This window comes from Moschus berezovskii, chromosome 8 (assembly GCF_049115385.1).
Source record: "Moschus berezovskii isolate FMDL1 chromosome 8, NW_MosBer_1.0, whole genome shotgun sequence".
NCBI classification, from domain to species: domain Eukaryota; kingdom Metazoa; phylum Chordata; class Mammalia; order Artiodactyla; family Moschidae; genus Moschus; species Moschus berezovskii.
In genome coordinates this window covers 16,743,264-16,768,507 of record NC_142467.1, presented here as the reverse complement: position 1 = coordinate 16,768,507, position 25,244 = coordinate 16,743,264, and the positions used below count along the sequence as shown (strand labels likewise).

Genomic DNA, 25,244 nt, shown 5'->3' with positions numbered 1-25,244 from the left:
CAAGTGGGCCTTAGGAAGCATGACTGTGAACAAAGCTAGTGGAGGCAATGGAATTCCTATTTGGGATTTGGAATTCCTATTAGGACAAAAGATGATGACGCGAAAGTGCTGCACTTAATACACCAGCAAATTTGGAAAACTCAAAGTAGCCACAGGACTGAAAAAGGTCAGTTTTCATTCCAATCCCTAAGAAAGACAATGCCAAAGAATGCTCAAACTACTGAACAACTGCATTTATCTCACACGCCAGCAAAGTAATGCCCAAAATTCTCCAAGTCAGGCTTCAACAGCACGTAAACTGTGAAATTTCAGATGTTCAAGCTGGTTTTAGAAAAGGCAGAGGAACCAGAGATCATATTGCCAACATCTGTTGGCTCACTGAAAGAGCAAAAGAGTTCCAGAAAAACATCTACTTCTGCTTTAATGACTATGCCAAAGCCTTTGACTGTGTGGATCACCACAAACTGGAAAATTCTTAAAGAGATGGGAATACCAGACCACCTGACCTGCCTCCTAAAAAATCTGTATGCAGGTCAAGAGGCAACAGTTAGAACAGGACAGGGAACAAAAGACTGGTTCCAAATTGGGAAAGGAGTATGCCAAGGCTGTATACTGTCACCCTGATTATTTAACTTATATGTAGAGTACATCATGTGAAATGCTGGGCTGGAAGAAGCACAAGCTAGAATCAAGATTGCCAGAAGAAATATCAATAACCTCAGATATGCAGATGACACCACCCTTATGGCAGAAAGTGAAGAAGAACTAAAGAGCCTCTTGATGAAAGCGAAAGAGGAGAGTGAAAAAGTTGGCTTGAAGCTCAACATTCAGAAAACTATGATCATGGCATCTGGTCCCATCACTTCATGGCAAATAGATGGGGAAACAATGGAAACAGTGAGAGACTTTATATTTTTGGGCTCCAAAATCATTTCAGATGATGACTGCAGCCATGAAATTAAAAGACGCTTGCTCCTTGGAATAAAAGCTATGACCAACCTAGACAGCAAGTTAAAAAGCAGAGACATTACTTTACCAACAAATGTCCATCAAGTCAAAGCTTTGGTTTTTCCGGTAGTCATTTATGGATGGGTGAGAAACCTGTATGCAGGTCAGGAAGCAACAGTTAGAACTGGACATGGAACAACAGACTGGTTCCAAATAGGAAAAGGTGTACGTCAAGGTTGTATATTGTCACCTTTTTTTTTTCTTTAACTTATATGCAGAGTACATCATGAGGAACGCTGGGCTGGAAGAAGCACAAGCTGGAATCAAGATTGCTGGGAGAAATATCAATAACCTCAGATATGCAGATGACACTACCCTTATGGCAGAAAGTGAAGAGGAACTCAAAAGCCTCTTGATGAAAGTGAAAGAGGAGAGTGAAAAGATTGGCTTGAAGCTCAACATTCAGAAAACAAAGATCATGGCATCTGGTCCCATCACTTCATGGGAAATAGATGGAAAAACAGTGGAAACAGTGTCAGACTTTATTTTTTTGGGCTCCAAAATCACTGCAGATGCTGATTGCAGCCATGAAATTAAAAGATGCTTGCTCCTTGGAAGAAAAGTTATGACCAACCTTGATAGTATATTAAAAAGCAGAGACATTACTTTGCCAACCAAGGTCCGTCTAGTCAAGGCAATGGTTTTTCCCGTGGTCATGTATGGATGTGAGAGTTGGACTGTGAAGAAAGCTGATCGCCGAAGAATCGATGCTTTTGAACTGTGGTGTTGGAGAAGACTCTTGAGAGTCCCTTATACTGCAAGGAGATCCAACCAGTCCATTCTAAAGGAGATCAATCCTGGGTGTTCATTGGAGGGACTGATGCTAAAGCTGAAACTCCAATACTTTGGCCACCTCATGCGACGAGTTGACTCACTGGAAAAGAGTCTGATGCTGGGAAAGGTTGGGGGCGGGAGGAGAAGGGGACGACGGAGAATGAGATGGCTGGATGGCATCACCGACTCTGTGGACATGAGTTTGAGTGTACTCCGGGAGTTGGTGATGGACAGGGAGGCCTGGCGTGCTGTGATTCATGGGGTCGCGGAGAGTCGGACACGACTGAGCGACTGAACTGAACTGAACTGAACTGAAGGCAATGGCACTCCATTCCAGTACTCTTGACTGGAAAATCCCATGGACAGAGAAGCCTGGTATGATGTAGTCCAGGGGGTCGCTAAGAGTTGGACACGACTGAGCAACTTCACTTTCACTTTTCACTTTCATGCATTGGAGGAGGAAATGGCAACCCACTCCAGTGTTCTTGCCTGGAGAATCCCAGAGATGGGGGAGACTGGTGGGCTGCCATCTATGGGGTCGCACAGAGTCGGACACAACTCAAGTGACTTAGCAGCACCAGCAGCATGTACGGATGTGAGAGTTGGACCATAAAGAAGGCTGAGTACCAAAGAATTGATGCTTTTGAACTGTGGTGTTGGAGAAGACTCTTGCGGGTGGGTCCTTTGGACTGCAAGAAGATCCAACCAGTCCATCCTAAAGGAAGTCAGTCCTGGGTGTTCATTGGGAGGACTGATGCTGAAGCTGAAACTCCAATACTTTGGCCACCTGATGCGAAGAACTGACTCACTGGAAAAGACCCTGATGCTGGGAATGATTGAAGGCAGGAGGAGAAGAGGACGACAGAGATGGTTGCATGGCATCACCAACATGATGGACATGAGTTTGAGTGAGCTCCGGGAGTTGGTGATGGACAGGGAAGTCTGGAATGCCGCAGTTCATTGGATCGCAGAGTTGGACCACAACTGAGCGACAGCACTGAACTGAACTGAGGAACGGCAAAAGCTGGAGATTCAGTGAAGGAGGAGATATGAACTATGAAGTCTTATTTTGGGGTTGGCCAGTATGCTTGAATCAGCCAGAAAAATCAATAAATAATTTGCCTCTCTTTCTACTTTTCATTTCTCTAACATGGGTGATGAAAAAGACAACTGTGAGATTCTGATGTTTATTTTTCTAAATTAAAACCATATTCAGCATATGACCTGCCCAGTGAGACCATGACATTTGAGAATCAAGGAAATGGGTGGGATTATTTTTCTGTCCTCTTTCCCTTCTCTCTCTCCCTGCAGAATGGAGTAAGGAAAGCTCCATGCTCCTCCTTGAATGTCCAATGGGGTACGAGAATTTTTTTTTTTTTAAATTCAACACAACACAACAGATTTTTACTTTATCTTTGCTTTCTAAACAAGTGTTACCTTAAAAAAAAAATCACATTTACCCCCAAATCTGCATAAAAGTGTTTATATAAAAGGCTGGCATACAGACAAATTTAAGGTAGAGTTACCTATATTTAATTACACTGAATACGGATACTTCTATTGAAATAATTGTCAGGATTAACTTGTACTTTAAGTGAAAAAATAATCACCTGTGGGAATTATGATTCTTAATATCTAGGGATGACAATCAACAAAATTGGGTGGTTTGGATTAGAGGAACAAGAACACAATTATACCAACATCATGTTTTGTCATTTGGGTTTACAATGGTCTGAATCAAAATCTTGAAAAACAGAAATCTACCAAAATGCCTGAGCTAACTTTTTTCACTTACAAGGCAGGTAATAGCTGTATCTCAATACCAGAGAGGCAAGGAATTTCACATCAGTGTGACCTATTTATGCCTCTCAGATTCATCATATGCATTTTTTAATGACCCCGAACCAAAGGAAATGTAGAAACCTATTTGAAAAGCTGACATTAAGGTTGTGACACCAGCGAAAACAACAAGAGAATCTAAAGTTAAACTGACACACAATCCCCAAATCAGTCTGTTACACTCCTAATTTAAAAAACAGTTACTATGTGAAAAAGTGATGGCATGTCAGCCTCTGCTTTGAAACCCCTGAATTTTGTCATTTGGTGTTTGTGTCACAACCTTAATATTATTTAAATATACTTTTAAATATCTATTATTTAAAAAATACCTTCGAATTGAAGATACTCTGAAGCTTTGAAGAAGCCAACCTCAAAGCACTGCATTCCTAGCATGCCACTTTTATTAGAAGTGGTGCATAAAACATTTCCTGTTGACAAATCTAATTCATTAAAAGGTGAGATGGATGCATTTTAAAATAACTGGCTGGCATCATTATCTGCAGCACCTTTTATAAATTATTCCTCTTTTCCCTTTTGACTGAACTTGTCACAGTTCTCTCTTTCAGAGTCTGAGTGTTCTGCCTTATAGTCAATGCTTTCAACATGTTTAGACAAGTCATAAGTTAAACAAGCAGTGGTACTTTATTTTCTAGAAATGAAAAAGGGTAGCAGAAGTATTTACAGATAATTTCAGTCAATTCATTGATTTTTAGTTAAGGACAAGGAAAGTCAGCTAGTGGTAGTTTCATCTTACACAAAGGATTTAAAAATAAAACTATACTGTTTGAGGAAAAGGGAGAATTTCAAAGAAAGGAACATAAAGAGAGATGCTGGCAGCCCTGCTGCAGTATTGTACAGAAGACTTACTTTAAAATTGAATTGTGCTTCCCCTGACATCGGAGATCAGGTACATCATAAAGCTGACAGCTGGCTGGCATGCTGCCTTCCTAAAGGAAAATGCTAACTGCATTTCTCTTAGAGGCCAAAGGAATAGAATTATAGAAGCTTTCAAGCAAACTGGGACGATGGAGGACAAATCATTTAAAATATGATGAAAAGCATTTCTTACCTAATTTTGTTTCAGAAGATTCTAAGAATGAGCTGGTCTTCTAATCCTAACGTAGGTGGTAACTTACTTCCTCCTGAGGTGTCAGTAGAAGAGGTGCCTTTTCGTCAGTATCTTCAGCAGCTTTTTTCCAAAATATACAAAGCACACCTATAAAATAATTAGATATCGCTTTATCACCCACGCGGAGGAGGCACAGTCACGTCAGTGATCTACGTTGGCAGTGACAGTACTATCATTACGGTGGGATATACAGACTTGATCCAAGAGATGCCAGAAACACATGAAGACATCCTGAAGTCGGGGCAGCTTTAAAAAGCTTATTAACAAGACGACTCCTAGATTATTGGCACATAGATAACAGATGCACCTTAAAAACATGCACAAAGTATCCCTTTTATTATCATTGAGTTTTCAAATGTTCTTAAAGAAAGGCAGATCACAGACAGTAAGGGATGGCTGCACCATATGAATCAAGCAATACCTTTCAATACAATTACAGCTTTCTTTTTTAATTACCAGTTGCCCAAGAACTGTTTCTTAAAACCATATTTGGGACATCTTTGGAGTTCCACTGGTTAAGATTCAAAGTTTCCAATATAGGGGGCTTGGGTTCAATTCCTCGTCAGGGAACTAAGATTCCACATGCCACATGGTGAGGCCAAAATATTACAAAATAAATTAAAATTTAAAAAAATAATTTCCCCACTCTTCTAGGTTATCTTGATAGAGTCTGACTCAGTTGATCTGGGGTCAGGACCTGAGATTCTGTGTTTCTAATAACCTCCCACATAAAGTCTGTAGTCTAAAGATTCACTAGTGAGATTCCACCAATCTATCTGACTTTGCCTGTACCAAAATACACTGCAGTTATTCTTGTTTTTTGGCCCTCTCTATATATAATTTTTAAATCTTTTGTCAAGTATTCTCTCCTCCCCTCAAAAATACTCATAAATATGATTGAATTGATCAAATTGGGCACCTATAAAATCTTGTTTCCCAAAGCCATGTGTATTACACATCATTCCCTTTATTGAGGTCCTATTATCACAAAATAATGCTTTATTATTTCCTCATGGGAGTTTTGCACATCTCATTATGTTAGATGCATTAAAAGGAACTTCATATTTTGAATGTTACTATAAATAATACCTCTTTGCAAGGGCTTTTTCATGTTTTGTTTATATTTGTGTAATTTTGTACACTGATACGTTTACCCAGGATATCTGTAAAACTCTTACTACATTTTTCTGTAGCTTGACATCATGAACATTCCAAAATCTATACTTATTTCTTTATCTTGCCTTACTAAAAGGAAAAGAAAAGAAGTCAAACAGTAAGTATACTATCTAATAGAAAAAAAAGCTATTGGATGATTTGTGATCAGCCAAAATGATCTCTTCATTAGGCTTGAAAGTGAAAGTGAAGTCACTCAGTCGTGTCCGACTCTTTGTGACCCTGTGGACTGTAGCCTACCAGGTTCCTCGATCTGTGGGGTTCTCCAGGCAAGAACTCTGGAGTGGGTTGCCATTTCCTTCTCCAGGGCGTCTTCCCGTCCCAGGGATCAAACCCTGGTCTCCCGCATTACAGGCAGATGCTTTACTTCTGAGCCACCTCAACTATAAAACTAATATGAAGAAGGCTCCAGATGTTTCTCTCAATATCTATTGATTGTTCTCATATTCTTGCCTTTCCCTGGTATCTGAAATACAAGTGCTTAAATGTTACTAACATCTGTTAACCCAAGCTGATATCCAGCTAATACTTCATCAGAAACAGATGAAAACCCTCATGGACAACTTGGTCAATCTAGGAACTAAATTTGAACTAAATAGAAAACAGGAATTCTAACAAGAGACATGGTTCAGTTTGGCTTAAGAACTAACTGGAGATGCCCACTCTAGGGAGCCATTATAGAGATACAACATATTACCTATACTCCATATCTGAAATCACAAGATTTCATGGAAAACCATAAATAACTGAAATTGCTTTCTTGATGACAATGTCAGCCTATAGAGTGAATTGTACTTCAATGATAACTTTCAACAGCTTGACCAAAGGGAAAAAGTCAAGACTTACTTTTCTAGAAACTGTCAACATAGGTAATATTGCTTATCTGATAAAATGTTAAGTGTACACAGGTAAAAGAAAATGTAAACCCAAAGGTAAATTCTGTTCCCCACAACAGAATCAGGTAAAGAAAGAGAAAGAGGCAGTAACTAAAATAATAATAACCACTACAATTAAAAAAAAAAAAAAAACCTCTTCTCTAAAAATGGGTTCATAATCCACAAAACAACTATGAAGAAATATGGCAATGCACAATGGCATCACCGATTCAATGGACATGAGTCTGAGCAAACTCCAGGAGACTGTGAAGGACAGGGAAGCTTGGCATGCTGCAGTCCATGGGGTCACAAAGGGTCGGAAACGACTGAATGACTGAACACACAGAAAATCCTGAAAAGAACAGATGAGAGCAGGACCCAAGAAGATGTGGTACGTATATACAATGGAATATTACTCAGCCACAGGAAGAATGAAATAATGCCATTTGTAGCAACATGGATGGATCTAGAGATTATCATATTAAGTCAAAGAAAAATAATCATATTATATCACTTACGTGTGGAATCTAAAAAAATGATACAAATTAACTTATGCACAAAAACAGAAAGAGACTCACAGAATTTGAAAACAAATTTACAGTTCCCAAAGGGGAAAGGTTGAGGTGGGGGAGGAATAAATTAGGAGTTTGGGATTAACACAGACACACTGCTGCTGCTGCTAAGTCGCTTCAGTCGTGTCCGACTCTGTGCGACCCCATAGACGGCAGCCGACCAGGCTCCACCATCCCTGGGATTCTCCAGGCAAGAACACTGAAGTGGGTTGCCATTTCCTTCTCCAATAAGTGAAAAGTGAAAGTGAAGTTGCTCAGTCATGTCTGACTAGTAGCAACCCCATGGACTGCAGCCCACCAGGCTCCTCTGTCCATGCGATTTTCTAGGCAAGAGTACTGGAGTGGCTTGCCATTGCCTTCTCCGAACACAGACACACTACTGTATATAAAACAGAGTACCAGGAAAGGTAGAATGGGTGCCCCCAAAGAAAAGTCTGCCTCATTCTGGCTTCAGCAGACTTCCAGCATGATCATGGTTACCCAGCTATTCACTCTAAAGCAAACTGTACCATCAAATCGGTGCCATACAAATGTAATTTCTAGGCAGCTTTTGGACTTGCTTGTTTGTAATGTGAATGCACAGCCAAGGACTATCGGGCATTTGAAGAAAATCATTTGGCTTTGTGTTCACATCTGAAACCAATATAAAACAAAAATGGGCCCCCAAAGAAGATGGAGATAAGTTAAACCTTAGAGCTACACAAAATTGACAGATAGAACCATTTTAGTCACTCAGTCACCCATAAATAGACAAAAGGAAGATAACAATTTGAGCAGTGTTGGTATCTGAAAAACTACTCATTTTTAGGTAAGGAAAGTAGGACCTTGTTGTATTCTAGGCGAGAGGTGCTCCTATTGACATCAACCACAATTCGGTGAGTACAGAGGCTCTTCCGCAGCGGGGAAGATCACTAGAACCAGAACCAACTCTGCAGTGGTCAAAGGAGGCTCAGTGGTACTTGAGTGGTGGGTGATACCAGCTTTCTGTAGTGTTTCACTGGAAGTGATGGCCTTACAAGAAGGAGCAAGCACAGAGAGTCAACAGCTCTATTAATCCAAGTTATGTTCACCCTTGGGGCAAGCACATTCTTGGCTATGGCTAAGAATATATCCAACGGAGGCCTGAGAGGAACAAAGCTACCCACACACTGCTGAGGCTGAACAATCACAGCACAGAGGAAATGTGAAAGCGTTCAGTAGAAACCAAAGTGGGGAACACTTGAAAACAATATACATTTTAAATGTATTCCTGTATCAATACAGAGATTCATGAGTAGAAGACAGATAACTTACTGGCTTTAAGGGTTTGCGCACATTCACTGTCTGACCACCAGCTTATCATTCAAGCTTCACAGAGAGACAGGCAAGTCCCAGGAAGCCAAATGTAAAACTAATAACAAGAATCTCAAAAAGAAATAAAGAAAAAGTACATAAGTGAAATCACAAGGGAAATAGATGTCATGGATTTAATTTAGGCAAATTGCTAAACAAAAAAACAAGCAAATAAAGCAGTAACAGGGAGAAAAAAAAATCAGAATCCAGAGTTGCCACAATATATGATCTAAAATATCTACTTTTCAACAAGATATTACGAGATATGCAAGCAGAGAAAAAGTGGCCAATAGAAACTGGGTATCTCTAGATATTGAATTTTAACACAGTCTTTAAAGCAGAATTATACTTTCAATGAAAAAAAGGTGACCACACTTAAAAAACAAAAGTAAGGCAATGATGAATAAAAAAAAAATGAGATTCTCAATAATGAGAAAAAATGTTGGAAAACAACTAAATGGAAATTTTAGACTTGAAAAGTATATTAAGTGAAAATTCACATTAGGAACCTGACAACACATTCAAGATGACCGGAAGAATTAGTGAATTTAAGAGTGCTGTGCTTAGTGGCTCAGTCATGTTCGACTCTTTGCGAGCAAATGGGCTGTAGCCTTCTAGGCTCCTCTGTCCATGGGGATTCTCCAGGCAAGAATACTGGAGTGGGTTGACATGCTCTCTTCAGGGGATCTTTGGAATACAGGGATCAAACCCAGGTCACCTGCACTGCAGAAGGATTCTTTACTGTCTGAGCCACCAGGGAAGCCCAAGAATATGGGAATGGGTAGCCTATCCCTTCACCAGGGGATCTTCCTGACCCAGCACTCAAACCTGGGCCTCCTGAATTTCAGGCAGATTCTTTACCAGCTGAGCTACCAAGAAAGACCAGTGGAATTAAAAACAGTTCAGCCAGTTGCTCAGTTGTGCCGACTCTTTGCAACCCCATGGACTGCAGCACGCAACGTCTCCCTGTCCATCACCAAATCCCAGAGCTTGCTCAAACTCATGATAGAGTCGGTGATGCCATCCAACCATCTCATCCTCTGTCGTCTACTTCTCCTCCAAACCTCACTCTTTCCCAGCAAGTCAGTTCTTCACATCAGGTGGCCAAAGTATTGGAGTTTCAGCCTCAGCATCAATCCTTCCAATGAACACTCAGGACTGGTCTCCTTTAGAATGGACTGACTGGATCTCCTTGCAGTCCAAGGGACTCTCAAGAGTCTTCTCCAACACAGCAGTTCAAAAGCATCAATTCTTTGATGCTCAGCTTTCTTTATGGTCAAACTCTCACATCTATACGTGACTACTAGAAAAACCATAGGTTTGACCAGACAGGCCTTTGACAGAAAAGTAATGTCTCTGCTTTTTAATATGCTGTCTAGGTTGGTCATAGCTTTTAATCCAAGAAGCAAGCATCTTTTAATTTCAAGGCTGCAGTCACCACCTGCAGTGACTTTGGAGCCCAAGAAAATAAAGTCTCTCACCATTTCCGTTGTTTCCCCGTCTATTTACCATGAAGTGATAGGACTGGATCCCATGATCTTCGTTTTTTGAATGCTGAGTCTTAAGCCAACTTTTTTCACTCTCCACCTTTACTTTCATCAAGATGCTCTTTAGATCTTCTTCAATTTCTGCCAAAAGGATGGCATCACCTCCATATCTGAGGTTATTGATGTTTCTCACGGCAATATTGATTCCAACTTGTACTTCATCCAGTCCAGCATTTATCATGATGTACTCTGCATATTAGTTCAATAAGTAGGGTGACAGCCTTGACGTACTCCTTTCCTGATTTGGAACCAGTCTGTTGTTCTATGTCCGGTTCTAACTGTTGCTTCTTGACCTGCATACAGATTTTTCAGGTGGCAAGTCAGGTGGTCTGGTATTTCCACCTCTTTAAGAATTTTCCATAGTTTGTTGTGATTCACACAGTCAAAGGCTTTGGCATAGTCAATGAAGCAGAAGTAGATGTTTTTCTGGAACTCTCTTGCTTTTATGATGATCCAACGGATGTTGGCAGTTTGATCTCTGGTTCCTTTGCCTTTTCTAAATACAACTTGAACATCTGGAATTTCACAGTTCACGTACTGTTGAAGCCTGGCTTGGAGAATTTTGAGCATTACTTTGCTAGTGTGTGAGATGAGTGCAATTGTGTAGTAGTTTGACCATTCTTTGGCATTGCCTTTCTTAGGGATTGGAATGAAAGCTGACCTTTTCCAGTCCTGTGGCCACTGCTGAGTTTTCCAAATTTGCTGGCATATTGAGTGCAGCACTTTCACAGCATCATCGTTTAGGATTTGAAATAGCTCAGCTATTTCATCACCTCCACTAACTTTGTTCATAATGATGCCTCCTCTGGCTGACTTGACTTCACATTCCAATATGAATTTAAAATAGATGCACATAAATAGAACAAAGAGAAAAAATAATTTTTAAAGAATGAGCAAATACTCAGACATTTTGGATAATCATAACCATATCAAAAAGTATGTAATGAGTATCTCAGAAAAAAATGGAGACAGAAAAAGGGATAGAAAAAATATATATGAAGAAATAAAGGATAAAAAACATACCAAATTTGTAAAAACATTCATGTACTCATCAAAAGCTCAACAGATTCCATGAAGGACAAATGTAAAGAGATGGATATTCAGACATAATCAAACCACTGATGGACAAAGACAAACAGAAAATCTTAAAACCAGCAAGAGAAAAGTAAATGCTCACATATATTTGAGCATCAATGAAACAATGGAGGCCGGAAGTCAGTGAAATGAGAAATTCAAAATACTGAAAGAAAAAACTGTCCACTAAGTATCCTATATTGAGAATAATTACCTTTAAACTGAAGGCAAAATAGAGCCATCACTTTAAAACTGAAAATAAAATAAAGACTGAGAATTTGTTACTAACAGAGCTGTATAAGAAAATATTAAGGGAAATCCTTCAGCTGAAAGGAAATGACACCAGATGGTAACCTAAATCCAGAGTAATAAACAACAGTTCCAGAAATGGCAAAATGTGGGCTAATAGAAAGACTCTCTAAAATGTTACCTCATTTCTTTTAACTGAACTCTTTAAAAGACATAAATTGCATAAAGCAATAACTATATTAATGCACTGTTTATTTTAAAACATGTAGAGATGTAATACACATGATAATAATAGAAATGGGAAAAAGGAATAAAACTATGCTGGAACAAAATTTCTTTATTTTATGATAATTTAGTTGATATTAACTGCTTAAGCTTGTTCTGATAAATTTAGATGTAGATTATATTCTCTACTGCAAACATTAAGAAAATAACTTTTTAAAAGGTAAAGTTTCACTAGAAATTAAAACGTGACTATATTAAAAATATGAATCTTATATAAATGAAGGTAACAAAGGTAGAGGAAAGAAATAAGAGAGATGAGTCATATAAAAACAAAGTAATTGGAAAATGCAAACTGATCACATCCACAAACACATTAAATGTTAAAGGTCTAAACACCTCAATTAAAAGGCAGAAATTGTTAGACTAGATAAAAAAGGAAGATGCAACCATGTACCATCTGTAACAGACATATTTTTCAGTCAAAGACAATAAATAAATTAAAAGAGATGGAAAAGAAGCCATGCAAACAGTAAACATAAGTGTTGGAGCTACTAAAATTAGACAAAATAAGCTTCAAGAAATAGTATTTGAGAAAAATGGATATAGAAGGGTCAATACATTAAAAAGATACTATATTTACAAATATATATGCACCCAAAGGGCTTTCCTGCCACGGGGACACCGCCGTGACTGACCGACCGACCGGCCGTCGCGCCAGGAGCCGCCGCGTCCTGCCCGGCCCGCCTGGCCGGGGACCTGGGACGGAGTTCACCTTCCGCGCCCCTCGCCCTTCGCTCTGGCAGGCTCCCGGCCGGCGAGCCGCGCTCCGGCCCTTCCCGGCGGCGCCCGCAGCCACAGCCCGCGCCCGGACACAGAGATGGGAAGGAGAAGGCAATGTCACCCCACTCCAGTACTGTTGCCTGGAAAATCCCATGGACGGAGGAGCCTGGTAGGCTGCAGTCCGTGGGGTTGAGAAGAGTCGGACACGACTGAGCGACTTCAGTTTCACTTTTCACTTTCATGCATTGGAGAAGGCAATGGCAACCCACTCCAGTGTTCATGCCTGGAGAATCACAGGGACGGGGGAGCCTGGTGGGCTGCCGTCTATGGGGTCGCACAGAGTCGGACACGACTGAAGCGACTTAGCAGTAGCAGCAAAGGGCTTTCCTGGTGGTTCAGCAGTAAAGAAGCAGCCTGCAACGCAGGAGTCATGGGTTCTATCCCTGGGTAGGGAAGATCCCCTGGAGGAGAGCATGGCAATCCACTGCAGTACTCTTGGCTGGAGGATCCCATGGACACTAGGCAACAGTCCATACGGTTGCAAAGAATCAGATATGACTGAAGTGACTTACCACGCATGCACCTAAAACTGTGCCTCAAAAACAGCGGAGCAAAACATGAAAGAATTGAAAGAAGAAATTTGAGACTATTTGAGAATTATAATTATATACCTAAATCCTCTGCACTCAATAATTGATGAAATTAAACAGAAAATCAGCAAAAGTACAGAAGATCTGAATACTATCAATCTATGTAATCTAATTTCTACATATAGACTACTCCACTTAATCATGGCAGGATACACATTTTTTCCCAAAGGTCAATTTTTTTTTCAAAAATAGATCATATTCCAGGTCATAAAAAGTACCAATAAATTTCAAAGTAATAAGATCATAAAAGGTACGTTCTATAAGTATAACAGAATTAAATCAGAAATCAACAGCATTAAAAAAATCTCAGAAAACCCCTAATATTTGAAAATTAAAAAACATTTAATAACAAGTCAAAAAGGAATCACAGAAGATCTTAGAAAGTATTGTTTACTAAATTACAGTGGAAACACAATGTGTCACATTTTACGAGAGACACAAAAAGCTGTAAATGGAAATCTATAGTTTAAACACATATCAAAAAAGAAGGGACATCCCTGGTGGTAAAATGGTTAAAATCTACCTGCCAATGCAGGGGACATGGGTCAGATCCCTGGTCCAAGAAGACTCCACATGTCAAAGGGCAATGAAGGCTGCAAGCCACAACTACTGCATGCTCCAGAGCTTGTGCTCTGCAACAAAAGAAGCCACCGTAATGAGAAGCCTGCATGGCAACTAGAGAATAGTCCCTACTCGCCACAATTAAAGAAGGCCTACGTGAAGAAAGCTGATCGCCGAAGAATTGATGCTTTTGAACTGTGGTGCTGGAGAAGACTCTTGAGAGTGCCTTGGACTGCAAAGAGATCCAACCTGTCCATTCTAAAGGAGACCAATCCTGGGTGTTCATTGGAAGGACTTATGCTAAAGCTGAAACTGCAATACTTTGGCCACCTCATGCAACGAGTTGACTCACTGGAAAAGAGTCTGATGCTGGGAGGGATTGGGGGTAGGAGGAGACGGGGACGACAGAGAATGAGATGGCTGGATGGCATCACCGACTCGATGGACATGAGTTTGAGTGAACTCTGGGAGTTGGTGATGGACAGGGAGGCCTGGCGTGCTGTGGTTCATGGGGTCGCAAAGAGTCAGACACGACTGAGCGACTGAACTGAACTGATGCACAGCAATGAAGACCCACCACAGCCAAAAATAAACAAATAAATAAACATGAAGAAAGGTCTCCACCACGCAGCTCCAGATTCAGTTTCAGGGGACTTCCCTGGTGGTCCAGTGGCTAAGACTCTGTGCTCCAAATGCCAGGGGGCCCAGGTTCGATCCTTGATCAGGGAACTACATCCCATATGTTGCAACTAAAGCACCTGCATACCACAATGAAGATTCGGTGCAGTCAAAAAAAAAAAGATTCAGTCTTAGAACACTAGAAAAGAAGAGCAACGAAAAAGATAGTGGTCATACAGAAACTGAAAAGATTATAATACAACACATAAACAACTTTATGCCAAAAAACTAGATATACAGATGAAATGACACATTATTAAAAAGATATAAATCACCAAAACCAAATTAAGAAGAAATGTAAAAATTGAGCAGATCTAAAACAAATATCAATAACCTCAGATATGCAGATGACACCACCTTTATGGCAGAAAGTAAAAGAGAACTAAAGAGCCTCTTAAAGAAAGTGAAAGAGGAGAGTGAGAAAGTTGGCTTAAAGCTCAACATTCAGAAAACTAAGATCATGGCATCTGGTCCGATTACTTCATGGCAAAGAGATGGGGAAACAGTAGAAACAATAGCTGACTTTATTTTGGGGGGCTCCAGAATCACTGCAGATGGTGACTGCAGCCATGAAATTAAAAGACGCTTACTCCTTGGTAGGAAAGTTATGACCAACCTAGACAGCATATTAAAAAGCAGAGACATTACTTTTCCAACAAAGGTCCATCTAGTCAAGGCTATGGTTTTTCCACTGGTCATGTATGGACGTGAGAGTTGGACTGTTAAGTAAGGTGAGCCCCAAAGAATTGATGCTTTTGAACTGTGGTGTTGGAGAAGACTCTTGAGAGTCCCTTGGACTGCAAGGAGATCCAACCAGTCCATTCTAAAGGAGATCAGTCCTGGGTGTTCATTGGAAGGACTGATGCTAAAGCTGAAACTGCAATACTTTGGCCACCTCATGCGACGAGTTGACTCACTGGAAAAGACTCTGATGCTGGGAGGGATTGGGGGAGGGAGGAGACGGGGACGACAGAGAATGAGATGGCTGGATAGCATCACCGACTTGATGGACGTGAGTTTGAGTGAACTCCGGGAGTTAGTGATGGACAGGGATGCCTGGTTCAATTCCTGGGTGAGGAAGATACCCTGGAGAAGGCAATGGCTACCCATTGCAGTATTCTGACCTAGAGAATTTCATGGACAGAGGAGTCTGGCGGGCTACAGTCCATGCAATCCCAAAGAGCTGGACAGGACTGAGTGACTTGCACTCACTTCACAAATCCTTTCAGAAACAGAAGAGGAGGGAGTACTTCTCAACTCATTCTATGGCCAACATTACCTTGATACTAAAACCAGACAAAACCACTACAAGAACACAAAACTATGGACCAATTTCCCTTACAAATATACAGATTAAAATACTTCGCAAAATATTAACAAATTCAATCCAGTAACATATCAAAGTACTTTACACCGTGGCTAAGCACTATACCCGCCAGAGATGCTCAGAGGCTCCAACAAACCTTGTTGCACCAGGACCCGGAGACCCTACAGAGACTGAGCAGAGCTGTGTGTGAGGGTCTCCCGAGGAGGACAGGTCAGCAGGGGCCTGGGTGCAGCAGACCTGGGTGTGGCATCAGCGTCTTGGAGGAGGCTGCCATTAACCCCACCATAGAGCTGCCAAAACTTACAGAGGACTGGGAAACAGACTCTTGGAGGGCACAAGCAGAACCTTGTGCACCAGGACCCAGGAGAAAGGAGCAGTGACCCCACAAGAGACTGACCCAGACTTGCCCGTGAGTGTCTAGGAGTCTCTGGGGAGGCGTGGGTCAGTGGTGGCCTGCTGCAGGGGTGCGGGCCTCCATAGGACCTTTTGAAGGAGGTTGCAATTATCTTCATTACCTCCACCATAGTTTGGCCTCAGGTCAAGGAACAGGGAGGGAACAAAGCCCCACCCATCAACAGCAAATCGGATTAAAGATTAATAAGCACGGCCCCGCCCATCAGAAGAAGACCCTCTCAGTCAGTCTCTCCTATCAGGAAGCTTCCATAAGCCTCTTATCCTTCTCCATCAGAGGGCAGAAAAAATGAAAAACACAATCACAGAAAACTAACCAATCCGATGTCATGCACCACAGCCTTGTCTTAAGGAAACTATGAGCCATGCCAGGTAGGGCCACCCAAGACATATGGGTCATGGTGGAAAGTTCTGACAAAACGTAGTCCACTGGAGAAGAGAATGGCAAACCACTTCAGTATTCTTGCCTTGAAAACCCCATGAACAGTATGAAAAGGGGAAAAGATAGGACACTGAAAGATGAACTCCCCAGGTCAGTAGGTGCCCAGTATGCTACAGGAGATCAGAAGAGAAATAAAACTCCAGAAAGAATGAAGAGACAGAGGCAAAGCAAAAACAACATCCAGTTGTGGGTGTGACTGGTGATGGAAGTAGAGTCCAATGCTATAAAGAGCAATATTGCATAGGAACCTGGAATGTTAATACCATGAATCAAGGCACATTGGAAGTGGTCAAACAGGAGATGGCAAGAGTGAACATCGACATTTAGGCATCAGAAAACTAAAATGGATTGGAATGGGTGAATTTAACTCAGATGACCATTATATCTACTACTGTGGACAGGAATCCCTTAGAAGAAATGGAGTAGCCATCATGGTCAACAAAAGAGTCCGAAATGCAGTACTTGGACGCAATCTCCAAAACAACAGAATGATCTCAGTTCATTTCCAAGGCAAATCATTCAATATCACAGTAATCCAAGTCTATGCCCCGACCAGTAATGCTGAAGAAGCTGAAGTTGAATGGGTCTATGAAGACTTACAAGACCTTTTAGAACTAACACCCAAAAAAGATGTCCTTTTCATAATAGGGGATTGGAATGAAAAGTAGGAAATCAAGAAACACCTGGAGTAACAGGCAAATTTGGTCTTGGAGTACAGAATGAAGCAGGGCAAAGGCTAATAGAGTTTTGCCAAGAGAACGCACCAGTCATAGGAAACACCCTCTTCCAACAACACAAGGGAAGACTACATGTGGACATCACCAGATGATCAATTCCAAAATCAGACTGATTATATTCTTTGCAGCCAAAGATGGAGAAGCTCTATGCAGTCAGCAAAAACAAAACCGGAAGCTGACTGTGGTTCAGATCATGAACTCCTTATTGTCAAATTCAGATTTAAACTGAAGTAAGTAGGGAAAACCACTAGACCATTCAGGTATGACCTAAATCAAATCCCTTTGGTCAAATACAGTGGACATGACAAACAGATTTAAAGGACTAGATCTGATAGACATAGTGCCTGAAGAACTATGGATGGAGGTTCGTGACATTGTACAGGAGACAGGGAAAAACCATCCCCAAGAAAAAGAAATGCAAAAAAGCAAAATGGTTATCTGAGGAGGCCTTACAAATAGCTGTGAGAAGAAGAGAGGCCAAAGGCAAAGGAGAAAAGCAAAGATATACCCATTTGAATGCAGAGTTCAAAAAAATAACAAGGAGACATAAGAAAGACTTCTTCAGTGATTAATGCAAAGAAATAAAGGAAAACAATACAATGAGAAAGACTAGAGATCTCTTCAAGAAAATTAGAGATACCAAGGGAACATTTCATGAAAAGATGGGCAGAATAAAGGACAGAAACAGTATGGACCTAAAAGCAGAGACATTACTTTGCCAACCAAGGTCCGTCTAGTCAAGGCTATGGTTTTTCCAGTGGTCATGTATGGATGTGAGAGTTGGACTGAGAAGAAAGCTGATCGCCAAAGAATTGATGCTTTTGAACTGTGGTGCTGGAGAAGACTCTTGAGAGTCCCTTATACTGCAAGGAGATCCAACCAGTCCATTCTAAAGGAGATCAATCCTGGGTGTTCATTGGAAGGACTGATGCTAAAGCTGAAACTCCAATACTTTGGCCACCTCATGAGACGAGTTGACTCACTGGAAAAGACTCTGATGCTAGGAGGGATTGGGGGTGGGAGGAGAAGGGGACGACAGAGAATGAGATGGCTGGATGGCATCACCGACTCTGTGGACATGAGTTTGAGTGAACTCCGGGAGTTGGTGATGGACAGGGATGCCTGGCGTGCTGTGATTCATGGGGTCGCAAAGAGTCGGACACGACTGAGCGACTGAACTGAACTGAACTGACACTAGAGGTTCTAACCAGGATTATTAGGCAAGAAAAGTAAATAAAAGGCATCCAGACTGGAAAGAAGGAGAACTATCTCTACTTATAGATGACAAGATCTTGTATGTAGCAAATTGTAAGAAATTCTAAAACAAATCAAGGGTACTTCCCTGATGGTCCAGTGGTTAAGAATCCACCTGTCCATGCAGGGAACATGGATTCAATCCCTGCTCCAGGAAGATTCTGCACACCTTGGTACAACTAAGCCTGTGGGCTACAACTAATGTAACCCACGCGTACTAGAGCTGGTACTCTGAAACAAGAGAAGCCACCACAATGAGAAGCCCATGCACTGCAACTAGAGAATAGTCCCCGCTTGGTGTAACTACAGAAAGCCCTCACATAGCAACGAAGACTCAGTAAAGCCAAAAATAAAATAAAACCTTTAAAGAAAACCCCAAAACTACTGGAGCTAATAAAGATATTCAACAAAGGTTGCACAAGATTAACAAACAGAAACAAATTATATTTTTGTATGCTAGCACTTAACAATTTTAAAATTAGGAAAGAAATTCCATTTACAATGACATCAAATAGAAAAAAAAATTTAAGAGAACAGTTAACTAAAGAAGTGCAAGACCTTTCCACTGAAAACTGAGAAACATCACTGGAAGAGACTGGATTAGATTCAAATACATGAAAGGTCCATTGTTTATGGATTGAAAAATTTAATATTATTAAACTGGCAATACTTCCCAAATTACAGGTTCAGTGCAATCTCTATCAAAATGCCAGCTGCCTATTTTACAGATAGTAACAAACGGATCATAAAATTCATGCTGGATATACAAGGGACAGCCAAAAAAATCTTGAAAAAGAAGAATGAAGTTAGAGAAGTCACATTTCTGACTTTCTAAACTTATTACAGAGCTATAGTAATCAAGATTGTGTGATAGGATAAACATAAAGATAGATGTAGTCAATGGAATAGAACCAAGAGACCAAAAATAAATCCATAGAACGTTCAATTGATTTTTGACAAGGATTTCAAGAAAATTCAATAGAAAAAGATTAGTCTTTTCATGAAAAGTTGCTGAGACAACTGAATACCAACATGTAAAAGAGTGAAGTCAAATTCATCAAAAGATATACAAAAATTAACTCAAAATCAATCAAAGACCTAAACATATGTACAATTTTTAGAGGAAATCATGGGTGTAAAATCAAAAATATCTATGTTTCAAATGACAAGATCAATAAAGTGAAAAGACAACCTACAGAGTGGGAGAAAACATTAGCAAATCAAATATCTGATAAAGAGATAGTATCCCAGAATCTACAAAGAACTGCTATAGCTTAAGAATAAAATGACAAGCAATTCACTTTAAAAATGACAAAGAATTTGAACAGACATGTCCAGTAAGTACAAAAACTGATGCTAAGCGTCATTAATTATTAGATAAACATAAATTGGGACCACAAGAGATACCACTTCATAGTTCAGTAGAACAGCTAAAATCAAAAGACAGATAGTAACATGAATTGGAGAGAATGCTGAAAAACTGAAACCATCATATGCTGCTAATGAGATTGTAAAGGTCCCTCCTTCACCGTTCTCAATGGGGTATTTTCCCTTGCATTTTGTAATTATTTTTGTGATCTCTCTCACTAGACAGAAGCACCTGAAGACTAGAATCAGGTCTCTTTTCCTCACTTGAGTATATCAGTTAGGGCAGCTGTCATTCTGTGCTATCTGCAATCATTGATTTCCTTACTTCTCTCAACCACTGGGGGCTTCCCTGGTGGCACAGTGGTAAAGAATTTGCCTGCCAATGCAGGCGACGCAGATTTGATCCCTGTGTTAGGAAGATCCCCTGGAGAAGGAAATGGCAACCTGCTCCAGTATTCTTGCCTGGGAAATCCCATAGACAGAGAAGTCTGGGGGGCAACAATCCATGGGTTGCAAAGGAGCTGGACATGACTAAGTGACTAAACAACAACTCAGCCACTCAACTATAATCTTCTCAAGGCAGAGACTGTGTTTTCTTTATTTTTGCATCCTAGCACCCAGCCTGGGCTTCCCAAGTGTCTCAGCAATAAAGAATTTGCCTGCAATACAGGAGATGAAGGAGACACAGGTTCAATCCCTAGGTCAGGAAGATCCTTTGGAGGAGGAAATGGCAACCCACTCCAGTATTCAATGCCTGGAGAATTCCATGGACAGAGGTAGCATGGCGGGTTACAGTCCATCGGGTTGCAGAGTTGGACACGACTGAGCAACTAAGCAACAACAAGAAAGTACCTAGCCTAGCAGTTGATACATAGAAAGTACAAGAGAAAAAGTTAAATAAGAGATTCCTAAGCATGGTGTCAGACTTTATTTTTTGGGGCTCCAAAATCATTGCAGATGCTGATTGCAGCCATGAAATTAAAAGACGCTTACTCCTTGGAAGGAAAGTTATGACCAACCTAGATAGCATATTAAAAAGCAAAGACATTACTTTGCCAACAAAGGTCCATCTAGTCAAGGCTATGGTTTTTCCCATGGTCATGTATGGATTTGAGAGTTGGACTGGGAAGAAAGCTGATCGCCAAAGAATTGATGCTTTTGAACTGTGGTACTGGAGAAGACTCTTGAGAGTCCCTTGGACTGCAAGGAGATCCAACCAGTCCATTATAAAGGAGATCAGTCCTTGGTGTTCATTGGAAGGACTGATGCTAAAGCTGAAACTCCAATACTTTGGCCACCTCATGCAACAAATTGACTCACTGGAAAAGACTCTGATGCTCAGAGGGATTGGGGACAGGAGGAGAAGGGAACGACAGAGAATGAGATGGCTGGATGGCATCACCGACTCAATGGACATGAGTTTGAGTGAACTCCGGGAGTTGGTGATGGACAGGGATGCCTAGCGTGCTGTGATTCACGGGGTTGCAAAGAGTCGGACATGACTGAGAGACTGAACTGAACTGAAGCATGGTATACAGATCCCTGGTGGGTACCCAATATTCTTCCAGAGGGTTTACAAGATAAAAACTATTTTCATAGTAATAAGATATTATAAACCATTTCACTACGTTGACATTGTACTAAATGCAAAAGCAAGCATGCCTAAACACAAATTATAATCCCCAAGCTGTATTAGTTGTACTCATTTTCTGTCGCTACTGTAGTAAGTTGCCACAAATTTATCGTTTTAAAACCCCACAAAGTTACTATCTTATACTTTTCCAGGTTAAAGACCATTTGAGGGTATCGCTAGGCTAAAACCATATGGTCAGCAAAGCTGCATTCCTTTGTGGGGGCTCTGAAGACTCCCCGGTTTCCTTGCATTTGTTTAGCTTCTAAAGGCTGCTCTCATTCCTCGGCTGGTGGCCCACTTTCCCCACTTTCTAGTAGATGTGTGAGTACTTTTCCTGTTTCATCACTCTGAATCACTCTTTGGCCTCCTTCTTTTAGGGCTTCCCTGGTTGCTCAGACAGTAAAGAATTCACCTGCAATGCAAGAGACCCGGGTTCAATCCCTGGGTTGGGAGGATTCCCGAGAGAAGGAAATGGCAACCCACTCCAGTATTCTTGCCTGGAGAATCCCAAGGACAGAGGAGTCTGGTGGGCTACAGTCCATGGGGTTGCAAAGAGTCAGACAGAACTGAAGTGACTAAGACTCACTTTTGCTGTCGTTCTTTCACTTTTGAGAAGAGTCGTGATTACACTGTACCCATTTGCTACTGATTTGATAATCTTGCTATTTTAAGTCCCCTCTGCTATTCACAGGTTCTAGGGATTACAATGTAGGCATTTCTAGAGGGTCATTATCCTGCTCAACACTATAGTCAAATTTTTCACCATCGCAGAGTAAAAAAATAATAGTAGGTTCACTTAATAATGTCCTTGATGAGGTACTAAAAATTAGTAATTTCATTCATTCAATCTTTGAATACAACACACAATTTCTCAAAATTAATCAAATTGACTGTCAAGAAAAGTATTAGATGGTATTTGTTAACACTGAATCCCATGGACAGAGCAGCCTGGCAGGCTACAGTCCATGGGGTCGCAAAGAGTCAGACACGACTGAGAGACTAACACACTGACATTTGTTGCCAAGGATAAAATAAGAACTTTCAAAGCAAAAACAAGATCCTGGAAAATTTTAAACTCTCGGTTGGACAGTTTTGCAATATTGTACGATTTTCCTGAGGAGATCGCTGGTGATATTAACAACTGGGATTTTGTGTATATTGTATGGTTCAATTCAGTTGCTCAGTCGTGTCTGACTCTTTTCAACCCCATGGAGTGCAGCACGTTGATACTGAAAGCTCAGCTTCTCTGGACACTGGAGCTGAATAAAATCTCAGAGAGAGAGCTCCAGGTGAGGTAAAAAAGGACAGCTTCATTACTTTGCTGGGCAATGGAGGCCACAGTGGGCTAATGCCAAGACAGTGAGAAGTTTCACAGTAACTGTTCAAAGGGGAGTGATCAGCTCATGCACATTCTTCTCATGGGTAGGTGCTGAGGTGAAGAGGAATCCGCATCGTCAAACTTCAGGTCCAAATGGACGGCAGTCTACAAACTGTGAGCGGCAGAGCACCGTTTATCCTTAACTTCTCCCACTGGAGGGGGTCTCAGTGTCTGCAAAATACCTCAAAGATACTGCTGTGTGGATCCGCTGATGGGGAAACACGAACTTGCCTCGGGGCTGCTCTTGACCTTTTCTTTCTCCCTGGTCTCACATCCCTCCTTTTCCTAATTAACACTGCTTGAATCTGCCCACTGGAACTCAGGGTAGGTCATGGAGGCTGAATGAAGGCTGTTTCCTATAATCAAAGAAATGGGGGACACAAGAGGGTTTTTGCCCAGAAGCCCTACAGGGCCCTGCTCAGTACCATCATATGAAGCACATAACGATTTGGAAGTCAAGCACACCTCAGTGAATCAGTACTTTCCACATGGCCAATGCATTATGGAACAAAAGCCTGTGTTTGTAAAAGATTCATTCAAAGTGCAAGACAGACCAAGGGATTTTAAAGTAAGAGTATAAAAGTTTTACTGACATGATTTCAGATTCTACATTGCAATTAAACTTTAAGAAACTACTGATAGAGAAAGAATACGATAGTTAACACAGGTAGTTGTAGAAGTCTCAGTAGAGGATTATAGATAGTAAGGGAAACTTAGGGAACTTTGGGAGACCACTGTAAGATAATGACTGCTCCAAAAAGCTATCAAAGGTCAGGTTGTGGAACAAAGCAGGCTTGCTTAACTGTGAAGCCATAAATAAAAGCAGGAGATAGGCCCCAGGTAATTAGGTGCAAGAAAAAATGTTAGCACCTTTCTACTGATTTGAACAAATACTTTGACAGTTCTAGGGTCAAACACTTTCCTGCAGGATACAAAGGAGGAGCTAGTGGTATAAGCCTGACATCTACTCAAGAATAAGGAAGATGATCTTCTCCCCTTCCCCACTTTCCTTTGATTATAAAAATGTATCCCAGTTACTCCTCGGGCCAGAGCCCCCTAGACTGCTTGTACAAGCATCCGAAATTAATAAATCTACTTCTTGCCTATTACTTTGTCTCTCACATAATTCCTTCTGAGCTAAGACAGGACATACAACACTGGGAGATAACAATGAACAGGGAAGCCAGTGGTGCTGCAGTCCATGGGGTCGCAAAGAATCAGACAGGGCTCAGCAACTGAACAACAAGACACAAAGAATCTGACCCTCAAGAAATCCAGACACCAAGTGAGTGATTCTAATGAAAAGACTGTTGGTTCAAGTCCCAATCTGAGGTGCAGGGTTTTGCTACCACTCGTTAAGTTTTGGTATAAGATCAAGGAAAAATATTCAGTTATCTCAAAAGACCATTAAATACTCCTTTTTTTGCAACTATATCTATATAAGGTTAGATTTTATTTACTCACTTCAACCAAATCAACATATCACAAGAGAACAAACACAGAAGCAGATCTGAGATTTCAGCACTATTCTATGAAGTCAGATATTAAAGAGATTGTCATAGTTTCACTATAATTTTTGTTTTGAAAAATATAGTTACTTTTAATGCCATTTACATTAACATGTGTTGACTTTATTATTGAAATAATTATTTCTTAAAATACTCAATTGTAACTTATAATAAATATTAAGATATAATGACATACATACAAACTCTTTGAAGTCATCAGTAATTTCTAACAATGTAAAGCACTCCTGAAACCAAAAGTCTGAGAACTGCTGAGTCAGAATAAATGAGAAAGCCATGAAAAGATCATGCCAGGTAAAGTTAATCAAAAGAATGAGCATACATATGACCCAGCAATCCCACTGCTGGGCATACACCCTGAGGAAACCAGAATTGAAAGAGCCATGTACCCCAACATTCATTGCAGCACTGTTTACAACAGCTAGGACATGGAAGCAACCTAGATATCCATCAGTAGATGAATGGATAAAGGAAGTTGTGGTACATATACACAATGGAATATTACTCACCTATAAAAAAGAACACATTTGAGTCAGTTCTAATGAAGTGGGTGAAACTGGAGCCTATTATACAGAGTGAAATAAATCAGAAAGAAAAATACCAATACAGTGTATTAACACATATATATGGAATTTAGAAAGACGGTAACAATATCCTATAAGCAAGGCAGCAAAAGAGACACAAGTATAAAGAACAGACTTT

The 25,244-nt window shown here is 40.7% G+C and overlaps 1 protein-coding gene across 2 annotated transcripts in view; it reads right to left on the bottom strand.

The window, feature by feature from the left end:
- KIAA0825 (KIAA0825 ortholog) overlaps positions 1-4,828 on the bottom strand; it is a 401,795-nt gene extending 396,967 nt beyond the window's left edge. For both annotated transcript variants that reach the window (XM_055429383.2, XM_055429385.2), the window contains exon 1: positions 4,691-4,828. The gene's annotated coding sequence lies outside the window, so the exon portion shown is untranslated. The remainder of the gene's footprint in view (positions 1-4,690) is intronic.
- Between the last annotated feature and the right edge of the window lie 20,416 nt (positions 4,829-25,244).